Below are 22129 nucleotides of genomic sequence, written 5' to 3' on the forward strand. Positions count from 1 at the left end.
TCAATCAATCGTATTTATTGAGCGCTTACTCTGTGCAGAGCACTGTACTGAGCGCTTGGGAAGCACAAGTTGGCAACAAACAGAGACGGTCCCTACCCTCAATCTGCCATTTGGTTGCTGGGTGACTTGGGCAAGTCACTTCACTTCTCTGTACCTCAGCTCTCCTGTTCCCCGTCCTGCTTAGAGTGTGCGCTCCCCATGCGGGACAGGGATCGTGTCCAGCCTAATTTACTTGTATCTACGCCCGTGCTCCGAGCGGTTTTGGACACATAGTAAGTGCTTGACAGATGCCATAATAAATAAATAAATAAATAAATAAATAAATAAATAAATAAATAAAAGTAATAAAAAAAGTTCTGAGCTGGAGACAAACTAGCGGTCCAGACTGACCCAACCCCGGGGAGGGGGCCCACCAGCTTAGGCATCTTGGAGGTATGTTCATTCATTCATTCATTTAATCGTATTTATTGAGCGCTTACTGTGTGCAGAGCACTGGACTAAGCGCTTGGGAAGTCCAAGTTGGCAACATATAGGGACGGTCCCTACCCAACAGCGGCCTCACAGTCTAGAAGGGGGAGACAGACAACGAAACATAGTAACAAAATAAAATAAATAGAATAGATATGTACAAGTAAAATAAATAAATAACTAGAGTAATAAATACGTACAAACATATATACATATATACAGGTGCTGTGGGGAGGGGAAGGAGGGATGTTAGTATGTTGGCTTCCAGTTGTGTGGTCTGTTCTACTGAAGCAGCGTGGCCTAATGGATAGAACACAGGACTGGGAGTCAGAGGACTTGGGTTCAAATCCAGCTCCGCCACGTCTGCTGGATGACCCTGGGCGAGTCACCTCCCTTCTCTGGACCTCAGTTCCCTCATCTGGAAAATGGGGATTAAGACTGGGAGCCCGTGTGGGACCAACCTGATTACCTTGCATCTACCCCAGCGCTTAGAACAGTGCGTGGCACATGGGAAGCGCTTAACAAACCCTCCAATGATTATTATTATTAATAATTGTCATTATTATTACTGTTCACGGCATCGGTGCCAACCAGAAAGCGCTCTCTCCCTGCTCGTTCCTACCCACGCTCCCAGAATCCGTCATCCACACAGTTGGTTTTGTGTGAATTAAGTCTTCGTTCTAAATTAAAAGAACATTTTTCCAATTTCCAGATTTCCGGTCCCATATCGCCACCACTCCCGACGGCTCTCTTCCTGGCACTCCACGAACAAGGGCCTCAAATCCGCTTGTCAATGTCCAACCGACAGCTCTGCCCTCCAGACGGGGATGGGAAGGAGGCGAATCCAGCCGCCCGTGTGGGTGGAGAGCAGTTAAAAAACGGGCATTTCTGCTCGAAGGAGTTTCCCTGGGTCCGTGGGTTATTTCCCCCAAGTTTTGGAGGAGGTGGAGGGATCGGAAATATAAAATCATCACCGCTCGCCTGTGGCTCATCGGGAGATTTTGCTATTGGACTTCGTGATCCAGAAGCGCTGGATCGGCCCCTTTAGGGTTGCCTGAAGGATTTAGAAAAGCTAAAATAAGTGGAAATTTAAGCACAACCACTTCTGACTTTGTAGAGTTTGAGGGGAGGTTTCCTTAGAACTTTCCTAAGCCATGTATATTTTTAATATTTTATATTTTATCAGAGAGGTGCACCGCTCATGGTTAACCAGAGGTTATTCTCACTCCGATGATTCCGATTGCTACAATCTCTCCCTTATATTATCCTGTGTTTTTCTGGCTTGGCCCTGCTGCTTGAAATGGGCTGGCTAATGAGCAGCAGATGGGGGTAATGACAATTAAGTAGATTTTCTTCGGACTATAGGAATTGCATGGTTTCTTTCACATTCCCCTTCACAGAGATTAAGCATGGAAGTTATACAGGGGGCTAGATTCCGGAATTTGTGGATGAGAGGCCCAAAATGGGCTGCCTGAGGATAGAACCAGGACGGAGCTCATCTGTAACCATGGGGGCGGATGTCCAGGAAAACGGCCATTTTGTCAATCAATCAATCAATCGTATTTATTGAGCGCTTACTGTGTTCAGAGCACTGTACTAAGCGCTTGGGAAGTCCAAGTTGGCAACATATAGAGACGGTCCCTACCCAACAGTGGGCTCACCTCCATGCATGCCAGGGTTACTCACGGAGGCAGAATCTTGGACTGGATTCATTCATTCACTCAATCGTATTTATTGAGCGCTTACTGTGTGCAGAGCACTGGACTAAGCGCTTGGGAAGTCCAAGTTGGCAACATATAGAGACGGTCCCTACCCAACAGTGGGCTCACAGTCTAGAAAGGGGAGACAGACAACAAAACATATTAACAAAATAAAATAAATAGAATAAACATGTACAAATAAAATAAATAAATAAATACGTACAAACATAATCAATCAATCAATCGTATTTATTGAGAGCTTACTGTGTGCAGAGCACTGTACTAAGCGCTTGGGAAGTCCAAGTTGGCAACATCTAGATACGGTCCCTACCCAACAGTGGGCTCACAGTCTAGAAAGGGGAGACAGACAACAAAACATATTAACAAAATAAAATAAATAGAATAAACATGTACAAATAAAATAAATAAATAAATGAATACGTACAAACATATCAATCAATCAATCAATCATATTTATTGAGAGCTTACTGTGTGCAGAGCACTGTACTAAGCGCTTGGGAAGTACAAGTTGGCAACATATAGAGACAGTCCCTACCCAACAGTGGGTTCATAGTCTAAAAGGGGGAGACAGAGAACAAAACCAAACATACTAACAAAATAAAATAAATAGAATAGATATGTACAAGTAAAATAAATAAATAAATAGAGTAATAAATATGTACAAACATATATCATATATACAGGTGCTGTGGGGAGGGGAAGGAGGTAAGGCCGGGGGGGGGGCGGGGGGGGACTGGATGGACTACCGAGCGTTTAGTCCAGTGCTCCGCACCCGGTAAGCACTCAATAAATACCACCGATCGATAGGTTGACATGGTTTTTAGTCTTACGTTTTTCTTCTTCTCCCTTCCAGACCAGAGAACTTGGTCATCCTCACCAGTGGAAGGGAGAAGAGATTGTTCTGCTTTCCCCAGATTCTTCCCTCCCCCACTTGTCAGCTGTGTGACTTTGGGCAAGTCACTTAACTTCTCTGGGCCTCAGTTCCCTCATCTGTAAAATGGGGGTTAAAACTGTGAGCCCCCCCGTGGGACAACCTCATCACCTTGTAACTTCCCCAGCGCTTAGAACAGTGCTTTGCACATAGTAAGTGCTTAATAAATGCTATCATTATTATTATTATTATTCCCTTGGCAAGGCTTTTGGGCAGGTAAGGAAAGCGGAGTGGAGAGGAATAGGAAGTGAGAGGTCCACGTTACCCACATTACCACCCTCTCGGATGGGGATTCATCTGAATGGAAGGAAAATGGTCCTGGAAATCAGAAGATCTGGGTTCTAATCTCTACTCCACTACTTACCTGCTGTGTGTCCTTGGGCAAGTCACCTCAGTTCTCTGGGCCTCAGTTTCCTCACCTGTCAAATGGAGATTAAATATCTCCATTATTATTATTATCCATTGTTATTATCCATTATTAATAAATGGAGATTAAATATGGAGATTAAATATCGCCCTCCTACTTCCTCTAGACTGTAAACTCACTGTGGGCAGGGAATGTGTACGTTATAGTGGACTCTCCCAAGCGCTTACTACAGTCCTCTGCACGTAGTAAGTGCTCAATAAATATAACTGACTGACTGACTTAGATTGTGAGTCCCAAGCGGGCAGGAGCCGTGCCCGACCCAATTAACTTGTATCCACCCTCGTGCTTAGGACGCTGCTCGACACATAGCAGGCGCTTAATAAATGACGTCGGAAAAAAAATGATGGGGAACAACAAGAAACAAAAAGTACATCAGAAGACCGGGCAGTTCTCCGGACCCATCCGTGCTTCTGGCCTAGAGATCCCCTCACGGGCAGTTAAGAGGGAATGGTTTCAGAAGCAAATGTGGCAGTAAAAATGAAATGGCTTGGCGACGTGAGAGCTAGATTTGAGTCGCACCAAACCGTCCTCCATTCAGAATTATCCAGAAGTCAATTTCCCCCGGAGAGTTGTTATCGACAAGTAGGGTGCAAAATAGGTTAATCGGTGTAAATCGGCTGCAGGGTTCTTGTACCCAGGGTGGTGACGCAGATAGGAAAAATGACTCGGAGACATGAGTTCAGATAGAGCGGAAAAAAGAAGGAAAGTGGCTACCTGCCCGTTCACCTCCCGGGAGAGGTACGAGTGGCAAGCAGCCCCGATCCCATTCTCCCTGTGTCTTTTATTGAGTTACAGCAACATGGGAGCGGAGCAACTGGGAATTTCAGGAATCCAATTAGGACCGACAGGATGTTATAAATTCTCATTATTCTCTGTTTTCACTGCCTTGTGCAGGTTGTTGCTATCTGCCCTATGGCCTTGCCTAGATAGGTGTTACTGGCCTTGAAGACATCTGTTGCTGAGCCTTGCATAAAATACAAAAAAAGGAGTTGTTCTCACGGCCTGCACAAAATGAAGGGTTACTGTCGGCATACACAAAATGGAGTCAGTCATGTCAAGTCCGCTAGTGGACAACAAGGGTCCCACGGTGCAAGTTTCTCCGGGCGCTTTCTACAGCGGGTCCGGTAAAACCGCGGGGTTTCAGAGTTGCTCGTGGGACTGGTTGCTCGTGGCACTCTACCCCAGTGTATAGCACAGCACTTGGTACATAGTAAGAGCACTTTACAAATACCGCAGTTTTTATTTTTATTCATATAAATATAAATATATATAAATATATATATTATTTATTTATTTTTATTTATACCACAGTTTTTATTCAGTTTATTTTATTTAAACAAAATAAACATGTTCGTACATATTTATTACTCTATTTATTTATTTATTTATTTTACTTGTACATATCTATTCTATTCATTTTATTTTGTTAGTACGTTTGGTTTTGTTCTCTGTCTCCCCCTTTTAGACCGTGAGCCCGCTGTTGGGTAGGGACTGTCTCTATATGTTGCCAATCTGTACTTCCCAAGCGCTTAGTACAGTGCTCTGCACATAGTAAGCGCTCAATAAATACGATTGATGATGATGATGATTCAGAGGACGATTCCGCCCGGGAAAGGTTGAGGTCTGTACCTCATGTCTCCGTGTTTTGTTTTGTCGTCCGTCTCCCCCTTCTAGACTGTGAGCCCGCTGTCGGGCAGGGACCGTCTCTGTATGTTGCCGGCTTGTACTTCCCAAGCGCTTAGTACAGTGCTTTGCACACAGTAAGCGCTCAATAAATACGGTTGGATGGATGAGGATGGAAGGTCAGGAGTCCCGGGTTCTAGTCTCAACTCTGCCCCGGCCTGTTGTGTGACTTTGGGCAAGTCGCTTAACCTCTCTGGGCCTGCCTTCTCATTTATTAAAAAAGGGGGAAATAACACCTGCTGCAAAGGATCGTGCGAGGATAAAACTGATGTTAAAGTCCAGTACCAAGTCGAGGTGTTCATCGTCATCATCAATCGTATTTATTGAGCGCTTACTGTGTGCAGAGCACTGTACTAAGCGCTTGGGAAGTACAAGTTGGCAACATATAGAGGCGGTCCCTACCCAACAGTGGGCTCACAGTCGAAAAGGTGTTATTATTGCTCTCCAAGAGGGATGCTTTAAAAATTCAACACTGGACTCGAAACCAGCTAACAAAGATTACATCGTTATTGGGAGGGAACAAGGGTCCTGTTTTGCCTCTGGAAATTTTGCTGCTCGCTGGGCCCAATTTTCTACTTGGCAGGAGGAAGGGAAGGGGCTTTGGGAAGGGCAGACAGACGGATTCAGTGTCCTGCACACAGTAAGCGCTCAGTAAATACGGTCGAATGAATGACTGTCAATCGCTGTTTTAAGCGCCAGGGTGGATTTGTGTTAATCTGATGTCCCACGTGGGGCTCACAATCTTTGTTGGAGGGCGAAGAACCGGCACTGAATCCCCCTCCTCCCCCCTCCATCCCCCCGCCTTAGCTCTTTCCCCTCCTCACAGCACCTGTATATATGTATATATGGTTGTACGGATTTATTTTATTTTATTATTTTATTTTTATTTTATGTGTGCGTATTTATTCTATTTATTTTATTTTGTTAATATGTTTTGTTGTCTGTCTCCCCCTTGTAGACTGTGAGCCCGCTGTTGGGTAGGGACCGTCTCTATATATATGTTGCCAAGTTGTACTTCCCAAGTGCTTAGTACAGTGCTCTGCACACAGTAAGCGTTCAATAAATACGATTGAATGAATGATCCTGTTTCCTCCCACCTCCCATTTCCGAGAAGTCAGGAGGCCTCTCCACTAAACGCCGGTCAATCAAAAGTCGTCAGTGAGAGCCTGTTGTGTGCAGAAGTGGGAGAATTGAGGAGTTAACATTCATTTCATTCAGTCGAATCCGTAGACACGAAGTCAAGTTTTTCAGAAGGTCACGGGTTCTAATCCCAGCCCCGCCACTTGTCTGCTGGGTGACCTTGGGCAAGTCGCTTCACTTCTCTGTGCCTCTGTTCCCTCATCTGTCAAATGGGGATTAACGCTGTGAGCCCTGTGTGGGTCAGGGACTGTGTCCAACCTGATCATTTTGTACTTCCCAAGCGCTTAGTACAGTGCTCTGCACGCAGTAAGCGCTCAATAAATACGATTGATGATGATGATGATGATCATCCGGGATTTGGAGTCAAATCCTGGCTCTGCCAGTTGTCAGCTGTGTGACTTTGGGCAAGTCACTTCACTTCTCCGTGCCTCAGTTACCTCAACTGTAAAATGGGGATTAAGACTGTGAGCCCCCCGTGGGACAGCCTGATCCCCTTGTAACCTCCCCAGCGCTTCGAGCAGTGCTTTGCACATAGTAAGCACTCAATAAATGCCATTATTATTATTATTATTATTATTATCATCATCATCTTGTATCTGCCCCAGCACATAGAACAGTGCCTGGCACATAGTAAGTGTTAAATAAATTCCATAACTACTTTTATTATTATTATTATTATTACCCTCAAGGAGCTTACATTCTAGCTGGGGGAGACAGACTCTAAAATATATTGCAAGTGAGAGAGGGCAAGGATTTGGCATAGTTCTGGATACTGGGTTGAATACACAAGTTCTTAGGTAATGCAGAAGTGTCTCCCCCTTTTAGACTGTAAGCCCACTGTTGGGTAGGGACTGTCTCTATATGTTGCCAATTTGTGCTTCCCAAGCGCTTAGTACAGTGCTCTGCACACAGTAAGCACTCAATAAATACGATTGATTGATTGATTGATTGTCAGTTGCGGGGAGATTCCCAATTACTTGAGAAAGGATTCCAAAGAGAGACGTGATTTCAAAAGGGCTTTGGGGCTGGTGAGAGAAAAGGTATTTGTTGTTTGTTGTTTATGGTGTTTCTGAAGCGGTTACTATGTGCCAGGCACTGTACTAAGCACTCAGGCAGATACAAGCTAGTCATTTTGGACACAGTCCCTGTCCCACCTTGGTCTTTCAGTCTTAATCCCCATGGTACAGATGAGGTAACTGAAGCACAGGGAAGTGAAACGACTTGCCCAAGGTCACACACACACAGCAGACAAGTAGCGGAACCGGAATTAGAACCCAGGTCCATCGGACTCTCAGGCCCTGTGATCTTTCCTCTAGGCCTTGCTGCTTCTGAATAATGGCCCGGGTGGCTCAGCAAGCAACCGCCGGAGACTTTTTGAGAAGTGGGGAGGCTAGTATGGAATGAGGCTTTAGAAAAATGATCCAGGCAGAAGGGCAAAGCTCCCATTTCTCTGATTCCCCTCTATAATGAGCTTCCCTTTGCTCCTCAAGAGGTGCATTATGGAAAGTTGCAGGAATGGCTGCCCACCAGGACTGATTTCCCGCCGGGGGAAGTCTAAAATGCCTCGTTTAAATGGACAATAAAAGCTAATAAGTGGGGCCTCGTTTAAATGGCCAGCAAAAGCTAATAAGTGGGGTATTAATTAAGCACTTACTATGTGCCAGGCCCTGTACTAAGCACTGGGGTAGAGCCAAGATAATCAGGTTGGTCACAGACTGCGTCCCACAAGGGGCTCACGGTCTTTATTCCCATTTACAGCTGAGGTAACTGAGGCTTGTACTATTATGGCTTGTACCTCTCTCATAATAATAATAAGAATAATAGTAATGACATTTATTAAGCGCTTACTATGTGCAAAGCACTGTTCTAAGAGCTGGGATATATCTATTCCATTTATTTTATTTTGTTAGTATGGTTGGTTTTGTTCTCTGTCTCCTCCTTTTAGACCGTGAGCCCACTGTTGGGTAGGGACTGTCTCTATATGTTGCCAATTTGTACTTCCCAAGCGCTTAGTCCAGTGCTCTGCACATAGTAAGCGCTCAATAAATACGATTGATGATGATGATGATGATGGGGAGGTTACAAGGTTATCAGGTTGTCCCATGTGGGGCTCACAGTCTTAATCCCCATTTTCCAGATGAGGGAACTGAGGCCCAGAGAAGTGAAGTGATTTGCCCAAAGTCACACAGCGGACAATTGGCGGAGCCGGAATTCGAACCCATGACCTCTGACTCCAAAGCCCGGGCTCTTTCCACTGAGCCACGCTGCTTCTCTCGTGGAGTTCACAGTCGAAGTAGGAGGGTGAAAAGGTACTGGATCTCCATTTTACAGAGGGGGAAACTGAAGCACAGAGAAGCGAAGTGACCTGCTCGTGGTCGCACTGCCGGCCGGTGGCGGAGGCAGGATCGGAACCCAGGTCCTCTGACTCCCGTCCTCATCCCACTGGACCACACGGCTGCTCCGTGACAACCTTCGGAAGGATCCTTTGCCGATCGTCTTTGGATACGACCACATTCCAACCTCGCGGGAGCCTCCAGTGAGGCTCGTGGGGTTACCGGCGGTGTGAGCCCACTGTTGGGTAGTGACCGTCTCTATATGTTGCCAACTTGGACTTCCCAAGCGCTTAGTCCAGTGCTCTGCACACAGTAAGCGCTCAATAAATACGATTGATGAGGAGGAGGAGGAAGCCGGCGCAAAGGTTTCCTTCGTGCCAACCGGAGTTGCTTTTTAGCTGAAGAGATAATTGGCAATATCACGAGAACGCCTCCGAGGTACTTAAGTTGTTGTGAGATTGTAATTACGATGCGGCTCTCCATCTCCCTCCCTCCTCCTCCTCGTCACCTTAATGCTTCATTCGATGCCCGAGTGAATGAAAATATCCCGGTATTGTGTCCTTTTTCGAGTAATCGCATTTATTGAGCGCTTACTGTGTGCAGAGCACTGTACTAAGCGCTCGGGAAGTACAAGTTAGGTGGAAACTCCGAAGAAAGGCAGAGAAGTGATAGACCACAGGCCTCGGTTTCCTAAGACCTGGATTCTTCCTGGCTTTGCCACTCGACTGCTGTGTGACCTTAGGCAAGTCAATGATGGCATTTGTTAAGCTCTTGCTATGTGTCAAGCACCGCTCTAAGCGCTGGGGTGGGTACAAGTTAATCATGTTGGACACAGCCCCTGTCCTCCCATGGGGCCCACAGTCTTAAATCCCCATTTTACAGATGAGGGAACTGAGGCACAGAGGAGTTAAGTCACTTCTATGTGCCTCAGTTTCCTCATCTGTCAAGTCCCGTGTGGGCAGGGAGCGTGTCTGCCAACTCTTTCATATTGTACTTTCGCATGTGCTTAGTACAGTGCTCGGCACACAGTAAACTCCCAATAATAATAATAATGTTGGTATTTGTTAACCACTCACTATGTGCCAAGCACTGTTCTAAGCACTGGGGGGGGGGGGATACAAGGTGATCAGGTGGTTCCGCGTGGGGCTCACAGTCTTCATCCCCATTTTACAGATGAGGGAACTGAGGCACAGACGAGTTAAGTCACTTCTATGTGCCTCAGTTCCCTCATCTGTCAAGTCCCTTGTGGGCAGGGAGCGTCTGCCAACTCTTTCATATTGTACTTTCGCATGTGCTTAGTACAGTGCTCAGCACACAGTAAACACCCAATAATAATAATAATGTTGGTATTTGTTAAGCACTCACTATGTGCCAAGCACTGTTCTAAGCACTGGGGGGGGGGGGGATACAAGGTGATCAGGTTGTCCCACGGGGGCTCACAGTCTTAATCCCCATTTTACAGATGAGGGAACTGAGGCACAGAGGAGTGAAGTCACTTCTATGTGCCTCAGTTTCCTCATCTGTCAAGTCCCTTGTGGGCAGGGAGCATGTCTGCCAACTCTTTCATATTGTACTTTCGCATGTGCTTAGTACAGTGCTCAGCACACAGTAAACACCCAATAATAATAATAATAATAATGTTGGTATTTGTTAAGCACTCACTATGTGCCAAGCACTGTTCTAAGCACTGGGTGGGGGGGATACAAGGTGATCAGGTTGTCCCACGGGGGCTCACAGTCTTAATCCCCATTTTACAGATGAGGGAACTGAGGCCCCGAGAAGTGAAATGACTTGCCAAAGTCACACCGCTGACAATGGCGAAGCCAGGATTAGAACCCATGACCTCTGACTCCCAAACCCGGCTCTTTCCTCCGAGCCACCCTGCTTCTCTATAAATAATACCACTGTTAAGAAGCCCCACACTAAGCACTGAGAAGGAACGTAGACTAATGGAAAGAGCCCAGGATTGGGAATCCAAAGACCTGGGTTCTGATCCAGGCACTGCCACATGCCTGCTGGGTGACCTTGGAAAATGTATTTAACTTCTCTGCACGTCCGTTTTATCATCAGTTAAATGGGGATTATTCTGACGGTTTTGACACCTGTCCACATGTTTTGTTTTGTTGTCTGTCTCCCCCTTCTAGACTGTGAGCCCGCTGTTGGGTAGGGACCGTCTCTTTATGTTGCCGACTTCCCAAGTGCTTAGTACAGTGCTCTGCACACAGTAAGCGCTCAATAAATACGATTGAGTGAATGAATGAATTAATTAAATTGCCTCTCTCCCTTAGATGGTGAACACCATGTGCTACAGGGACTCTCTAATTTTTTTTTTAATAGTATTTACTAAGCATTTACTTTGTGCGAGGCACCGTACTAAGTTCCGGGTTAGTTGCACGCTAAACAGGTTGGGCACAATCCATGTCCCACATGTGGCTCGCTGTCTTAGTCCCCATTTTACAGTTGAGTTAACTGAGGCCCAGAGAAGTGGAGTGATTGCCCAAGGTCACCCAGCGGGCCAGCGGCAGAGCCGGGATTAGAACCCAGGTCCTTCCTATTCCCACGCTCAGGCTCTATCCACCATGCCATGCTGCCTCTCTAATGTGATTTTATTGCCTCTACCCCAGTCCTTGGCACATTTAAGTGCGTAAGCAACTGTTATTAATCAATCAATCGTATTTATTGAGCGCTTACTGTGTGCAGAGCACTGTACTAAGCGCTTGGGAAGTCCAAGTTGGCAACATATAGAGACAGTCCCTACCCAACGGTGGGCTCGCAGTCTAAACAACACCCCGCGGAATCAAGGCGACACACACTACAGCTTTCCTGAAGCTCGGGCCTGGGATTCCGGAGGACCTGGATTCGAATCCTGCCTCCGCTGCTTGTCTGCTGTGTTACCTCGGGCAAGTCTTCTCTGTGCCTCAGTGGCCTCACCTGTAAAATGGGGATTAAGGCTGTGAGCCCCACTTGGGACAGGGACTGTATCCAAACCGATTTGCTTATATCCACCCCTGTACAGCGCCTGGCACATAGTAAGCGACTAACAAGTACCTCAGTTATTATTATTATTATCAAAAAGTGAAGCGAAACGCCCCACCCAGGGCATTTAAAAATGGTTTAAAAGCCCAGTGAGGCAACCCAGGCAGATCGAGTGTGCTAAACGCCCGGAGAGGACACCCATGGAGATGAAGGCCAGAGGCAGAGTCATATCTCTCTGTAATCTGTAATTACATCAGTCGGAAACTCGGAGCCCCACGCGATGAATCCTCGAGCCTGATTGTATTCCGGGCGGCCGCCGCAGACGTTTTTAGAAGAGCGCGATTAATTTTTCGCATGCCGGCAGCCTCGAGAGGCACCTACCCTTCTTGAGAGCGCATCAGATAGACCATCAGACCCTTCCGGATGCTCTCTCCAAACGCGAGGGATCTTCAGCGAGTCTCAACGGGATGAGTGCAATAGGGCTTTATTTAATTCTGCCTCCCAAGGGCCCGCTCTCCAAGTCCAATCTGATTTCCTGGCTTTTTTTATTTTGGGTTTCTCGGTGGCTTTCCATCAGGCACGAGTCAAATTTTCCAGTGAGGAAGTCGTGACCCTCCTTGGGCTAAAATAAATCCCCCAACCCGACCTGCTGTGAACTATGAAAGGCGGATGGGGCTGAGACATCTTATCTCGACCTGCTATGAAGAACGGCCTTTCTTTTATTTTTTTAAAGTAGTCATTAAGTGCTTAATATGTGCCAAACCCTGTCCTAAGCGCTGGGGTAGTTACAGCTTAATTAGGGTGGGCACAGTCCCTGTCCCACACAGGGCCCACAATCTAAGGGGGAGGGACAATTTAACCCCCATTTTATCGATGATAAAACTGAGGCACAGAGCAGTTAAGTGACTTGCCCAAGGTCACACAGCAAGCAGTGGTGGTGCTGGGATCATCATCAATCGTATTTATTGAGCGCTTACTGCGTGCAGAGCACTGTACTAAGCGCTTGGGAAGTACAAGTTGGCAACATATAGAGACGGTCCCTACCCAACGGGGGGCTCACAGTCTAAAAGGGGGAGACAGAGAACAAAGCCAAACATACTAACAAAATAAAATAAATAGAATAGATATGTACAAGTAAAATAAATAAATAAATAAATAAATAGAGTAATAAATATGTACAAACATATATACATATATACAGGTGCTGTGGGGAAGGGAAGGAGGTAAGATGGGGGGGAGTTCAGATTCCCAGTCCTGCGCTCTTTCCACTGGGCTACGCTCCTTCTCAGTGCTTAGTGTGGTACTTATCATCGCTGGTATTTATTGGACCCTTCCTGGGGGTGACAAGATGGGGAAAGAAGAGGGAGATAAAAGCTACTGTCTCCCCCTTCTAGACTGTGAGCCCACTGTTGGGTAGGGACCATCTCTATACGTTGCCAACTTGTACTTCCCAAGCGCTTAGTACAGTGCTCTGCACACAGTGAGCGCTCAATAAATACGATTGAATGAAGGAATGAATGAAAAGCACTTGCCACGCCCTGCCAGGAAGAAATCTGCCCAGGGGAACTGAGATACAGTGAGATTAATCGGAAAGAGCACGGACCTGGGCTTCAGGAGGCCTGGGTTCTAGTCTCGGCTCTGTCAGGTGCCTGCTGTGTGACCCTGGGCAAGTCGCTTCACTTCTCTGTGCCTGTTTCCTCAGCTGTAAAATGGAGATTCAACACCTGTTAATAATTTCATAATTTTGGTATTTGTTAAGCACTTACTACGTGCCAAGGCTGTCTCCCCCTTCTAGACTGTGAGCCCACTGTTGGGTAGGGACCGTCTCTATATGTTGCCAACTTGTACTTCCCAAGCGCTTAGTAAAGTGCTCTGCACACAGTAAGCGCTCAATAAATACGATTGATTGATTGATTGATTGATTCTATGTGCTGGGGTAGATACTGGGTAATCAGGTTGTCCCACGTGGGGCTCACAGTCTTAATCCCCGTTTTACAGATGAGGTACCTGAGGCACAGGGAAGTGAAGCGGCTTGTCCGAGGTCACACAGCAGACAAGTGGTGGAGCCAGGATTAGAACTCATGGCCTCTGACTCCCAAGCCCAGGCTGTTGCCACTAAACCAAGCTTAGTACAGTGCTTAGTACAGTGCTCTGCACACAGTAAGCGCTCAATAAATACGACTGATGATGAAGCTGCTTCTCATGGTGCTTCTTTTCCACCTATTGCTTCTCCTACTGAGACCGTGAGCCCCGTTTGGAACTGGGGTTGTGCCTGACCTGCTTATTTCATCTTCCCAAGGCACATAGTAAGCGTTGAACAACTAACCTAATTATTATCATTATAATTATTATTCCGCGGGCCCCTCTCCAAGAAATTTAACGGAAACCTGGGCGTGATTTATTAATCTCCAGCACTTAAGTACACAGGTGTAAATTCAATGTCATTCTGACAGTCTTGCGGTTTCCCATTTCTCCTTGTACTTTTTTTTTTGGCCCGCTATGTGTAAATCTTTTTTATCCATCTGCTTGTCTGTTTCCCCATTAGAAGGGAAGCTCCTGGAGGGCAAGGAGCCTGGGTCTTACTTTTGTGGTCCCCAAAAGCCTGGCATTCAGAAGGTATCCATGAAATGCTACTTTTATGGACAGAGAACGTGTCTGTTATATTGTTCGACTGTACTCTCAAGCGCTTAGTACAGTACTCTGCACCCAGTAAGCACTCAATAAATGGGATTGACTGACTGACTGATTGATTGGAGTTGGGAACAAGACAAGATTCAGGGCCATTTCCATTCATTCATTCATTCAATCGTATTTATTGAGCGCTTACTGTGTGCAGAGCACTAGACTAAGCGCTTGGGAAGTACGAGTCAGCAACAGAAAGAGACGGTCCCTACCCAACAACGGGCTCACAGTCTAGAAGGGGGAGACAGACAACAAAACAAAACACGCAGACAGGTGTCAAAATCGTCAGAATAAATAGAATTATAGCTATTAATGCACATCGTTAACAAAATAAATAGAATAGTAAATATGCACGAGTAAAATAAATAGATAACCCAAGCTGTCCCGAATCTCACCGTCAGAACAGGAAGCTCAACTCAACTCCCACCAGAAAGATTCTGGACAATCCATTGTCCAAAGCCTTCAGAGCTAGAGATGTAGCCATGCTCAAGACATTAAAAATTACTTGAAAATTTTCCGTATGTAAAACCTGAGAAATAAATTTAACACCTAATTTTCATCAGTGGGGGCTATTTGTAATATGCTCGTGAATCCATCCATCCCAGCACAATACCCTCATTACTCAACATGTAGACTAAAACTAAGTGAAAAAATCTTTAGCTCTAAATAACCTTGGGCGATGCCTAATATTCCCCATTTTTCTCTACAACAGGTCCGCTGGACACTCCCAGCAGGAAAAACGGAAAAAGCTTCAGGAAATTGAACAGTTTGTGTTTTTGAGGGATCACATTCTTCCCTCCCCCGGCCTGAACCAACTGCTCATCCTGCAGAAATCCTAGCAGGGGAAAGAGAGTAGTTCTCGCAAAACGCTTAATCAATCGATCAATGGTATTTATTGAGCACTTACTGTGTGCAGAGCACTGGACTAAGCTCTTGGGAGAGTACAACAGAGTTGGCGGACGCATTCCCTGCCCACAATGAGTTTACAGTCTCGAGAGTGAGTACGTGCATCTCTGAGTAATCCGGGAAGGCCCTCCCGGGAAGCAATACTGCTCCGGAGTGGGAGTGGTGGTATTTGTTAAGCGCTTACTATGAGTTAGGCACTGTACTAAGCGCTGGGGCGGATATCAGGCCCTACTGAGAGCTCACCTCCTCCAGGAGGCCTTCATCATCAATTGTATTTATTGAGCTCTTACTATGTGCGGAGCACTGGACTAAGCGCTTGGGAAGTCCAAATTGGCAACGTATAGAGACGGTCCCTACCCAACAGCGGGCTCACAGTCTAGAAGGGGGAGACAGAGAACAAAACCAAACATACTAACAAAATAAAATAAATACGATAGATATGTACAAGTAAAATAAATAAATAAATAAATAGAGTAATAAATATGTACAAACATATATACATATATACAGGTCTTCCCAGATTGAGCCCCCTCCTCCCCTCTCCATCCCCCCCCCCGCCTTACCTCCTTCCCTTCCCCACAGCACCTGTATATATGTATATATGTTTTTACGTATTTATTACTCTATTTTACTTGTACATATTCAATTTATTTTATTTTGTTAATATGTTTTGCTTTGTTCTCTGTCTCCCCCTTCTAGACTGTGAGCCCGCTGTTGGGTAGGGACCGTCCCTATATGTTGCCAACTTGGACTTCCCAAGAGCATAGTCCAGTGCTCTGCACACAGTAAGCGCTCAGTAAATACGATTGAATGAATGAACGAATATCAGCAAACTGGGTTGGACCTGCCCCTGTCCCAGCCCCACGCAGGGCTCACAGTCTCAATCCCCATTCTACAGATGAGGGAACTGAGGCCCAGGGGAGTGAAGTGACTTACCCAAGGTGACTCAAAAGACAAGTGGTGGAGCAGGGATTAGAACCCACAACCTTCTGACTCTCGGGTTTGTGTTTTATCCGCTAAGGCGGGTGTCCACCTGCCCCAACCTGGGAGACTATTAATTTCTGACTGGAGAGGGATGGGGCCTCTTACGTCTAGAGTGATGGGGTGGTTTCCTAGCCACCACGCTCCTCTATAAAGAAGAACTACAGTACTGTTGGTAAGAACACGTTCCCCGGAGTCAGAAGGTCGTGGGTTCTAATCCCAGCACTGTCGCTCGTCTGCTGTGTGAGCTTGGCAAGTCACTTCACTTCTCTGGGCCTAAATGACCTCATCTGCAAAATGGGGATTGAGACTGGGACAGGGACTGTGTCCAACCCGCTTTGCTTGTATCCATCCAGTGCTTAGTACAGAGCCTGGCAAATAGTAAGCGCTTAATAAAGACCAGAATTACTATGATGACCCCTGATCAGTACTGAGTCTGCCCGACCCAGGACCCCAGAGTACGAATCTGTTGCCATCTTGTACTTATCATCATCATCAATCGTATTTATTGAGCGCCTACTGTGTGCAGAGCACTGGACTAAGCGCTTGGGAAGTACAAATTGGCAACATATAGAGACGGTCCTTACCCAACTTATGTTGCCATCTTGTACTTCCCAAGCGCTTAGCCCAGTGCTCTGCACACAGTAAGCGCTCAATAAATACGATTGATTGATGGAATCGAGGGCAGAGACCACGGAGAGGAGCCAGGAAGGCTCCCTCGGGGGACTGGACCCGTTACAAGCGGAGACGGAAGCTGCTAGCATCCTTTTTTTCAGGGCTCGTGGGTGGGGAAGTGGGATGAATTGTTCAACGCCGATTAAATTAGGACTGGGGAGACGGGGGGAGGCCGTTGCTGGCCTGGAATGCTATTAGATGGAGCCCAATGAATAGTCCAGGGAGCCTGCTCCCTGACAGAGCCAGCTGCCCACGTGCCAAGAGCCGGCCTGGCGCGTCTCTGCAGAAGTCCCCCGGCGGGGGTGTGGTTGCACATATATGTATATACAACCATCTGTATATATGTATAGATGTTTGTACATATTTATTACTCTATCTATTTATTTATTTTACTTGTACATATCTAGTCTATTTTATTTTGCCTGTATATATGTATATATGTTTGTGCATATTTATCACTCTATTTATTTATTTATTTATTTTACTTGTACATAGCTATTCTATTTATTTTATTTTGTTAGTATGTTTGGTTTTGTTCTCTGTCTCCCCCTTTCAGACTGTGAGCCCACTGTTGGGTAGGGACTGTCTCTAGATGTTGCCAATTTGGACTTCCCAAGCGCTTAGTACAGTGCTCTGCACATAGTAAGCGCTCCATAAATACGATTGATGATGATGATTTATTTATTTATTTTACTTGTACACATCTATTCTATTTATTTTATTTTGTTAGTATGTTTGGTTTTGTCTCCCCCTTTTAGACTGTGAGCCCACTGTTGGGTAGGGACCGTCTCTAGATGTTGCCAATTTGGACTTCCCAAGCGCTTAGTACAGTGCTCTGCACATAGTAAGCGCTCAATAAATACGATTGATGATGATGATTTATTTATTTATTTTACTTGTACATATCTATTCTATTTATTTTATTTTGTTAGTATGTTTGGTTTTGTCTCCCCCTTTTAGACTGTGAGCCCACTGTTGGGTAGGGACCGTCTCTAGATGTTGCCAGTTTGGACTTCCCAAGCGCTTAGTACAGTGCTCTGCACATAGTAAGCGCTCAATGAATACGATTGATGATGATGATTTATTTATTTATTTTACTTGTACATATCTATTCTATTTTATTTTGTTAGTATGTTTGGTTTTGTCTCCCCCTTTTAGACTGTGAGCCCACTGTTGGGTAGGGACTGTCTCTATGTGTTGCCAATTTGTACTTCCCAAGCGCTTAGTACAGTGCTCTGCACATAGTAAGCGCTCAATAAATATGATTGATTGATTGGTTGGTTGACGAGGGAAAACGGGCCCTCTATTATTCCCTCCTCACACTGCCAGGGAGCCAGATATTTGAGGCCCCATCTCTAGCTCCTCATCTGCCCCCGGTCAGAGAAGCCATTGAGGCTCAGGGATGACCATTCCTACCTTGGCTCCACCGGCCTTGCGGCCCAGAACTCTCCCTCCGACACGAGCATCAGGGCTCTGGGAAAAACTGTGGGCTGATTGTCCTTCTGCACTGCCATCCTTGTATATCAATCGATCAATCAATCAATCGTATTTATTGAGCGCTTACTGTGTGCAGAGCACTGTACTGTATATATGTATATACATGTATACCTGTATATATGTTTGTACATATTTATTACTCTATTTATTTTACTTGTACATATCTAGTCTATTTTATTTTGCCTGTATATATGTATATATGTTTGTGCATATTTATTACTCTATGTATTTATTTATTTATTTATTTTACTTGTACATATCTATTCTATTTATTTTATTTTGTTAGTATGTTTGGTTTTGTTCTCTGTCTCCCCCTTTCAAACTGTGAGCCCACTGTTGGGTAGGGACTGTCTCTATATGTTGCCAATTTGGACTTCCCAAGAGCTTAGTACAGTGCTCTGCACGTAATAAGCGCTCAATAAATACGATTGATGATGATGATTTATTTATTTATTTTACTTGTACATATCTATTCTATTTATTTTATTTTGTTAGTATGTTTGGTTTTGTCTCCCCCTTTTAGACTGTGAGCCCACTGTTGGGTAGGGACTGTCTCTATATGTTGCCGATTTGTACTTCCCAAGCGCTTAGTACAGTGCTCTGCACATAGTAAGCGCTCAGTAAATACGATTGATTGATTGATTGGTTGGTTGGCGAGGGAAAACGGGCCCTCTATTATTCCCTCCTCACACTGCCAGGGAGCCAGATATTTGAGGCCCCATCTCTAGGTCCTCGTCTGCCCCCGGTCCGAAGAAGCCAGTGAGGCTCAGGGATGACCATTCCTACCTTTGGCTCCACCGGTCTCGCGGCCCAGAACTCTCCCTCCGACACGAGCATCAGGGCTCTGGGAAAAACTGTGGGCTGATTGTCCTTCTGCACTGCCCTCCTCGTATATCAATCGATCAATCAATCAATCGTATTTATTGAGCGCTTACTGTGTGCAGAGCACTGCACTGTATATATGTATATATATATATATATATATATATATATATATATATATATACCTGTATATATATACCTGTATATATGTTTGTACATATTTATTACTCTATTTATTTTACTTGTACATATCTAGTCTATTTTATTTTGCCTGTATATATGTATATATGTTTGTGCATATTTATTACTCTATGTATTTATTTATTTATTTATTTTACTTGTACATAGCTATTCTATTTATTTTATTTTGTTAGTATGTTTGGTTTTGTTCTCTGTCTCCCCCTTTCAGACTGTGAGCCCACTGTTGGGTAGGGACTGTCTCTATATGTTGCCAATTTGGACTTCCCAAGAGCTTAGTACAGTGCTCTGCACGTAATAAGCGCTCAATAAATACGATTGATGATGATGATTTATTTATTTATTTTACTTGTACATATCTATTCTATTTATTTTATTTTGTTAGTATGTTTGGTTTTGTCTCCCCCTTTTAGACTGTGAGCCCACTGTTGGGTAGGGACTGTCTCTATATGTTGCCGATTTGTACTTCCCAAGCGCTTAGTACAGTGCTCTGCACATAGTAAGCGCTCAGTAAATACGATTGATTGATTGATTGGTTGGTTGGCGAGGGAAAACGGGCCCTCTATTATTCCCTCCTCACACTGCCAGGGAGCCAGATATTTGAGGCCCCATCTCTAGGTCCTCGTCTGCCCCCGGTCGAAGAAGCCAGTGAGGCTCAGGGATGACCATTCCTACCTTGGCTCCACCGGTCTCGCGGCCCAGAACTCTCCCTCCGACACGAGCATCAGGGCTCTGGGAAAAACTGTGGGCTGATTGTCCTTCTGCACTGCCCTCCTCGTATATCAATCGATCAATCAATCAATCGTATTTATTGAGCGCTTACTGTGTGCAGAGCACTGCACTGTATATATGTATATATATATATATATATATATATATATATATATACCTGTATATATATACCTGTATATATGTTTGTACATATTTATTACTCTATTTATTTTACTTGTACATATCTAGTCTATTTTATTTTGCCTGTATATATGTATATATGTTTGTGCATATTTATTACTCTATGTATTTATTTATTTATTTATTTTACTTGTACATAGCTATTCTATTTATTTTATTTTGTTAGTATGTTTGGTTTTGTTCTCTGTCTCCCCCTTTCAGACTGTGAGCCCACTGTTGGGTAGGGACTGTCTCTATATGTTGCCAATTTGGACTTCCCAAGAGCTTAGTACAGTGCTCTGCACGTAATAAGCGCTCAATAAATACGATTGATGATGATGATTTATTTATTTATTTTACTTGTACATATCTATTCTATTTATTTTATTTTGTTAGTATGTTTGGTTTTGTCTCCCCCTTTTAGACTGTGAGCCCACTGTTGGGTAGGGACTGTCTCTAGATGTTGCCAATTTGGACTTCCCAAGCGCTTAGTACAGTGCTCTGCACATAGTAAGCGCTCAATAAATACGATTGATTGATTGATTGGTTGGTTGACGAGGGAAAACGGGCCCTCTATTATTCCCTCCTCACACTGCCAGGGAGCCAGGTATTTGAGGCCCCATCTCTAGCTCCTCGTCTGCCCCCGGTCGAAGAAGCCAGTGAGGCTCAGGGATGACCATTCCTACCTTGGCTCCACCGGTCTCGCGGCCCGGAACTCTCCCTCCGACACGAGCGTCAGGGCTCTGGGAAAAACTGTGGGCTGGTTGTCCTTCTGCACTGCCATCCTCATATATCAATCAATCAATCAATCAATCAATCGTATTTATTGAGCGCTCACTGTGTGCAGAGCACTGTACTGTATATATGTATATATATATATGTATACCTGTATATATGTTTGTACATATTTATTACTCTATTTATTTTACTTGTACATATCTATTCTATTTATTTTATTTTGCCTGTATATATGTATGTATGTTTGTACATATTTATCACTCTATTTATTTTACTTGTACATATCTATTCTATTTATTTTATTTTGTTAGTATGGTTGGTTTTGTGCTCTGTCTCCCCCTTTTAGACCGTGAGCCCGCTGTTGGGTAGGGACTGTCTCTATATGTTGCCAACTTGTCCTTCCCAAGCACTTAGTACAGTGCTCTGCACACAGTAAGCGCTCAATAAATACGATTGATGATGATGATGATGATGATCCTCGTGGTTAAGGTGGGATCATCCGGTGCCTCGGACTCTCCCCTTCCCATCCCTGACTTTCCCTCCACTGACCCAGCACAGATGGTCCAAACCCCCCTGACTCCCGAGTGATTTGTCCAGCGTCACACCTAGTAGGTCAGTGGCTACTGGGTCATATATACATATATACAGGTCATATATACATATATACAGACCTGTATATATGTATATATGTTTGTACATATTCGTTACTCTATTTATTTATTTATTTTACTTGTACATATCTATTCTATTTATTTTATTTTGTTAGTATGTTTGGCTTTGTTCTCTGTCTCCCCCTTATACAGGTCATATATACATATATACAGGTCACCTGTATATATATATATATGTTTGCACATATTTGTTACTCTATTTATTTATTTATTTATTTTACTTGTACATATCTATTCTATTTATTTTACTTTGTTAGTATGTTTGGTTTTGTTCTCTGTCTCCCCCTTATACAGGTCATATATACATATATACAGGTCACCTGTATATATATATATATATATATATATATATATATTTGCACATATTTGTTACTCTATTTATTTATTTA

The 22129-nt window shown here is 44.5% G+C and overlaps 1 protein-coding gene across 1 annotated transcript in view; it reads right to left on the reverse strand.

Annotated features, from left to right (window-relative positions):
• The window catches only part of NMU (neuromedin U), a 45024-nt gene extending 32836 nt beyond the window's left edge, over nucleotides 1–12188 (reverse strand). The window contains exons 1-2 of the mRNA XM_038769320.1: nucleotides 12061–12188; nucleotides 3485–3539 (exon numbers count right to left, since the gene is read on the reverse strand). The gene's annotated coding sequence lies outside the window, so the exon portion shown is untranslated. The remainder of the gene's footprint in view (nucleotides 1–3484; nucleotides 3540–12060) is intronic.
• Between the last annotated feature and the right edge of the window lie 9941 nt (nucleotides 12189–22129).

The sequence above is a fragment of the Tachyglossus aculeatus genome, chromosome X5, assembly GCF_015852505.1.
Source record: "Tachyglossus aculeatus isolate mTacAcu1 chromosome X5, mTacAcu1.pri, whole genome shotgun sequence".
NCBI lineage: Eukaryota > Metazoa > Chordata > Mammalia > Monotremata > Tachyglossidae > Tachyglossus > Tachyglossus aculeatus.